Raw genomic sequence first — 6,479 nt, forward strand, 5'->3', positions numbered from 1 at the left:
AATAAAAACCCTTTTGACCACACACCCCTTCTGGTCATCTCTGACCCTACACTGGAACCCATATGAGGCATCATTAAACAACTACAACCCATAGTCAATGGGGACTCCATCCTGAAATAAATCTTCCCTGTACCCCCTCTTCTGGCCTTCAGACAACTCCCCCACCTCTCCAACCTCAGCATCAGAAGCAAGCTCCCCACAGACCAGGGCACACCAATCCAAAGTGGCACCAGACCTGCCAGAACAACAGATGCAAAACCTGCAGACATATCTTCACTGCTACAATGATCAACACTCCCCACAACATACCTTTCAACATCTATGGGTCCTACACATGCCTATCACAATACATGGTGCACCTTATCCAGTGCACTAAATGCCCCAGTAACAAGTATGTGGGTGAAACGAGACAATCACTACATACTTGAATGAACTCACACAGGAAAATGATAAAAGACAAAAACACCTTATCACCTGTGGATGAACATTTTTCACAAAGTGATTACTCTATTTCTGACCTATCAGTCCTCATTCTCAAAGGAAATCACACAACACTTTCAAAAGACAAGCATGGGAACTTAAATTCATAACTTTGCTAGACACTAAAAATTCTGGTCATCTCTGACCCTATATCTGACCCTGACTGAATAGAGACAGTGGATTTATGGCTTTTTACAATAATCTATAGTCCACTAATAACCCCTCCGAGCTGCATTCTCCCCCGACTTCCTGCATTCGTTTCCCTCCCTCTATGACTGGAAGGGTGTTAATGGGACACTTCATCTTAAAATATGTTAAATATTTATGCTAAACAATCCTGTTCCACCTTGTATTTAGCTGTGACACTGAGTACATTTCCCAGATCTGAAGAAGAGCCTTGTGCAAGCTCAAAAGCTTGTTACTCTCACCAACGAAGAACATCCAATAGACGATATTACCTCACCTACCTTGTCTGTCTAATCTCCTGTGACCCACACTACATACAAGTATGTTAGTCACTGACAGAAGAACCTGCCTGCCTCTGCCCATCTTCATCTGTTGGAAAATGAGTTTATCCTTAGCCTGTGGACCTGAATCTGCAGCCTCTGCTTAAGAGCAATCCTCATGGATGTCAATGGGAAAGGCTTTATGAGGCCTGATCCGACTTCCATTGAAGTCAATGGGAGGTGGATCAGCTTCCATGCAGCATTTGCTCCTTGGAGAGAAGCAGTTTTAGGCATCCATACTTACAGCGTAAAGCAGTGTTATGCACCTATCAGTATCTTTTGACACTTTGGAAACATTTGGAACAAGTTGACATATGAGTAAGTGGGGAAGATAAAAAGTCATTTTAGGATGTATTTTACACTTCTCTGTATCCAGGGAGGTCTGCAGAGCTTCCATGGACCAGAAGTTATGAACACTGTATTTGCTGGAGAGGATACAAGTCAGTGTTTTCAATGAAGTTCAAAAATGGAATTAGCTTTTTAAAAGATCAATGTACAGTTTGCATGATTTATACAACTGAAGGAAGGAGCAACATAAAGTACACCTCTACCCCAATATAATGCGACACAATATAACATGAATTCGGATATAACGCAGTAAAGCAGTGCTCCAGGGGGGCGGGGCTGTGCATTCCAGCGGATCAAAGCAAGTTCGATATAACGCGGTTTCGCCTATAATGCGGTAAGATTTTTTGGCTCCTGAGGACAGCATTATATTGGGATAAAGGTGTATTTAAAATTCATTAGTTCTTTCTATAATTTTCTTACAAAGCTTTTTTTGTATTTTACTAAATGTATATATGAATTTCTCATTTCTATACAGAATGCAAGTTGCTTTTCCTAGCTGCATCAAAATAAATCATTTTACTATTACACGTGGGAAATTACATCACCAATATTTTAGTACACTGCTTTACATCTTTATTTTGGCAATTATTTGGGAAGCAGGTTGCAACGTGCTAGGATCATTAATCTTCCTTTCTATATTTCCTCTTTATATTATTTATTTATTAATAGTTCCCTGCAAAAATCACTGATGTACATACAGGCAAGGAAAATCTATGATTTTGTGTTGTTTTGATAATCTCCAATTGGTAGGATGTATTGGGAAAGAATGAACTTATTTTGCTTATTTCATAAATAGGAAATCTAAATAAAGCAAATCTAGTGTGGTTTAAGAAACTGCACTGTCATTCTGATATAGCTCTAGAAAGATCTGAACATTAATAAGTCCATAATTGAGGGAAAAAGCATTGCTGAAAAAAGCATATAATTGATCAAATCATGATAATTTCTAGTGATTGATTGGGCGTTTTATTATAACACTTCCTAGTTCTTCTTTTTTATATATTAATATGACATTAGATCTGGCGCATTTCCACAGAAATATAAATGAGTTAAAATGTTTCAATTTTTGTAAAATGTTTCATAATACCTATAATGAAAATGATCCAGTTAAATAAATTTAGGTGATGCAGTAAATTAGGACCTGATCCTGTAAATATTTACTCCTGTGAATAATTCCACTAAAGTAAATGAGACTTCTCACATGATTAAGGGTCTGTAGAACAGGATTCAGTCCATTAATAGACTATTCTTTCACAATCTGGATATCTAGATTAAAATCTAGTTTAGATACAAGAAAAAGTAGTTTGGTTGTTTCCACTTAATCCCTTGTCAAAAATAACATTTGTCCATATCTCAAACTACTAGAACCTTTGGCACCATCTGTCCGTAGGGGGCATGTACAGGTAGTTTGGGTTGGTATGAGGCAGACTGGAATAACTGAGTGGGACTGGGAGATCATGCATCGTGACTATCTGCACTGAACCTGATTCTAGCTGCAGTGCTGCTACTACTGTTTTCTCTTTACTGGACACTCAAATTAGCCTAAAATATTTTAAATAAATTGACTTTGTCAAGTTAACTGATATTTTTGTAGTCATCTCTTCATACCAGTTTTTGAGTTCGCTAGATCCACCGAAAATCTATATGGTAAACGGGCAACTGAATTTAAATAGCATTTTATGTTCTGTAAATAAAAATATTTATCTACTAAATACGCAGTGGGAAGAATAATGTTGTATTAGATCTGAGGTGTAGAACTTACACTTAATATTTACTGTCCAGCCACAACACTGGTCTTCATCTCTCAAGAGTGAGCAGAAATATAAACGCTTCGTGATAATATGGTTTACACTTGTTGTCCATTCTGCCATCTATCATATAATTTTGTAATTTTTTAAAAATGTTTCTCATGCATTGTGTCAAATTTCAGTAATTTAGTTAATTTATCAGATTACTTTGCAAGTTTTAGAGCACCAAATCAATACAGTATTGTTATGGTTTTTTGACAGCTAGAAAAGTATCATAAACTTGGAATTAAGTATTCTTGATACGTCATACACATTTTAATACATAAAACAACTTAACATGTTGAGCAGCATTTTAAGCACTCAGGATTATGGCTGAGGGATCTGCAGATAAAATAATAAAAATAATTCAAATTACATTTCCTATTGAAATGTAGCATATGATCAGCTATATTAGCCTTTTCAGATCAGTTATTTCAGACATTAGATTTGGGTCCAATCCTGCTTGATAAGACTCTCAATGACATCAATGGGTGCAGGATCAAGCCCATCATAAGAAAATATAGAAGTATACCAACAATTATTTAAAATATTATGCAATCAAGATTTAATTAAGAAAATAATAAAATTAATCAAAGAACTTTTAAAGGTAAGTTAAAGAATATTTTAACAAATTAAGAATATTCAACACTGGTTTAAAACACTGCTATTTTAAAGAGATGAAATGTTTGGTCTTATATCACAGAGTAATTCATGTTAAAGAGCAATGAAAAAGAGAAAATTATGTGTGGGGAAAAAAACAGGATTTAGTCTTTGGAATTCTTTAGAAGTCTTAACAGCCACTGGCTTTATTTCTCCCCCTCCTGTTTGCTACATTAGAAGTTTTCTTTGAACTTACCATTTTTAGCCTTTTACAAAAGCATAAATTAGCCATCATAATTTTTTCTATTATTTTTTCTGTTAATATGAATTTTCCATTCAAATGGTCTGAGTTAATGTTTACATAATCTCTAATTTAAAAAGTGTTTTAATGACTGTCATCAGGTCAAGGTCAGGATACTTGTAATAAGGATTTCCACTACCAAGGTGTTTCTAGTAATTTACTGTTCTCTAACGAGGGCCATGGTGCATGCTTGCTGAAACACACCTTTCATGCACTACCTATTTTTCCATCTATAGTATGACAACATGGAGCAGCTTTTATACTTTCCATTTTTATTACTTATGTTTCAATTACCCTTAAAAGAATGATTCAATGCTCACTGAATTAGTAAAGCAATTTTTTAAAAGTTAAAAACACTATTCAATGTCTTCTCTGGTCAATTTTACTGAGGGAAACTGATTCAAACTCAGCCAACCAGCAATGCCCATCTGCAGTGTATAATAAAAAGCAATCTCATTTAAGATCTTTCTACAGAAAATAAAATCCAATACCCTGTTGGGATGGTTACAGAAACAGAAGGTTAAAACCATTCCGTTAATTGGCAATCTGGCTTTTTTAGCAGTTACCCTGCATCATTCTTTGAAAGCGGTGATAGTTCCCCTCATAGAAAACAGTTGGGAAGTCAACAGTGGAGGCTGGCAAATGGCTATACATCCTGTTGAAGGAGCTGACAGTTCACAGAGGAAAGCCTTTGGATGTCTAAACTCCCTCTGCCTCGCACACAAAAGAAAAGCCCTTTCTTTCCCCGCTGCAACACAGTTTATTGTAGTTACCGAAAACTGGGAAACGTGTCCACTAAACCCAACCCTGAGATTCACACTGTGTCTTTGGAGCTGCTTCAGGAGGAGCACTGAATGAGTTTGGATGGTGGCAGTTCATCATCTCCAAATCCAAAGCCATGTGAAGCTCAACAGCAGCAAGGAAAGTACAGAGGGGAACTGCTGAGCCTGTAGGGCTTTAGGTCTACACTATAAAATATAATAAACAGTCCTCCCCCCGCCCCGGCCATTTTTTCACGAACAGCCCTCCGTTTTCTCACTTTACTGGTAACTATTGCCTCCTCTCCAGCAATACCGGTGCCATGACTGTGCCTCTCTGGAGTCTGCCTTCCCTTGGAAGGACCAGCTAACACTTCCCGTTGTCATTATGGCAATGAAGTTCACTTTGCTCGGCTTTGCTTTTATCTTTATAGAGACACCGCGGACTTTTGCACTCGTCCGAGCCTCTCAGCAAGACACGCTCGTTTCCAGCAATCCCCGTGGTTCCTGAAGGGCACCCGAGCAAGGATAGCTAGAGAGGTAGGTACCTCGCTTGCGAAGCGTGGATCCTAACGCGCACGCATGCAGTCTCCTGCCTGTCAAAGTCGATTGCAGCCGGCAGCAGCCGCCAGCCGATTCCCTGTGTCCCAGACATCTTGCCCACACACAGCGCTTCCCCTTGCTGCTACGCTGCCCTGCATTGCCTCCAGCCCCGCCAACAAAAGGCGCTGTGGATACACAGCCATGCATGGACGCACAGAGCGAGGCAGAGGCATCCACCTCCCCCGTGGCTGGACCTTACCAGCTGGCTTTGCTGTCTTCGCCTGGCTGGCGGCACGGAGGGTTCAGCTGGGCTCCCACGGCTGGTCCTGGTCCTGCCGCTGCTGCCGCCCGGGTCCCGGCAGCCAGCATCACTTCTCCATCAGCAGCAGCCGGCCAGCTCCCCGCAGCCGCCGCGGCAGCAGCAGCCAAGCCCGGCTCGCGGAGCGAGGCGATCCCGCAATGGAACTTGGCCTTTCCGATTGACAGGCCCAGGCAGCCAATCGCCGCCTCCCCTCGCTCGGAGCCGGGGGGGGGGGGGAGAGAGCGAGCGGCGGAGACCAATCAGAGAGGAAGGTCCCGACGTTCGCCGCCTCCCTTCCTCAGCAGGCTCGTTTCCGCGAGAGCGGCGAGCCCCTGCGAGGGGGAGCGCTGTGCCTCGAGAGCGCTGCGCGGGGATGCGCGGCGGGGACGGGGCTCGCGGAGGGCGCGGGGTCCGGGACTGGAAAGCGTTCCGGGCACCGCATGGCTGCGCTTGTTCCTCGCTATCAACGCCTCGCAGCTCGCGGTGCGGCCAAGTGCATTGGCCCCGGGGCCAACCCCGCTCTCCCTTGGTTGCACCAGCGGATTGCTGTAATCGCTCCCTTGCAATCAGCTGATTAGCCTTACTCCTTCCTTGTGTTCTGGTACCACTCCAGGCCCCCGCTAGGATGGGCCCGATTGCACCAGGTGCTGTGCAGGCTGCACTTGAGAGAGGAGCCGGGGTGCTGGAACAATTTGTAGGGGGCGGGGGTGCTGAGAGCCACTGAACCCTGTAAATGATGGAAACCACTTCAAGACAGGGGGTGTGGCAACAGCCCCACCAGCACCCCAAGTTCCAGCACCTATGCAGAGGAGTTTACAATCTAATCTTATCAACAGACAACGTATAGCCATAATG

General features: G+C 42.2%; 1 protein-coding gene across 3 annotated transcripts in view; it reads right to left on the minus strand.

The window, feature by feature from the left end:
• LOC128845301 (beta-1,3-galactosyltransferase 1) overlaps positions 1-5,775 on the minus strand; it is a 372,678-nt gene extending 366,903 nt beyond the window's left edge. For all 3 annotated transcript variants that reach the window (XR_008446643.1, XR_008446642.1, XM_054043777.1), the window contains exon 1: positions 5,583-5,775. The gene's annotated coding sequence lies outside the window, so the exon portion shown is untranslated. The remainder of the gene's footprint in view (positions 1-5,582) is intronic.
• Between the last annotated feature and the right edge of the window lie 704 nt (positions 5,776-6,479).

Source organism: Malaclemys terrapin, chromosome 11, assembly GCF_027887155.1.
Source record: "Malaclemys terrapin pileata isolate rMalTer1 chromosome 11, rMalTer1.hap1, whole genome shotgun sequence".
NCBI classification, from domain to species: domain Eukaryota; kingdom Metazoa; phylum Chordata; order Testudines; family Emydidae; genus Malaclemys; species Malaclemys terrapin.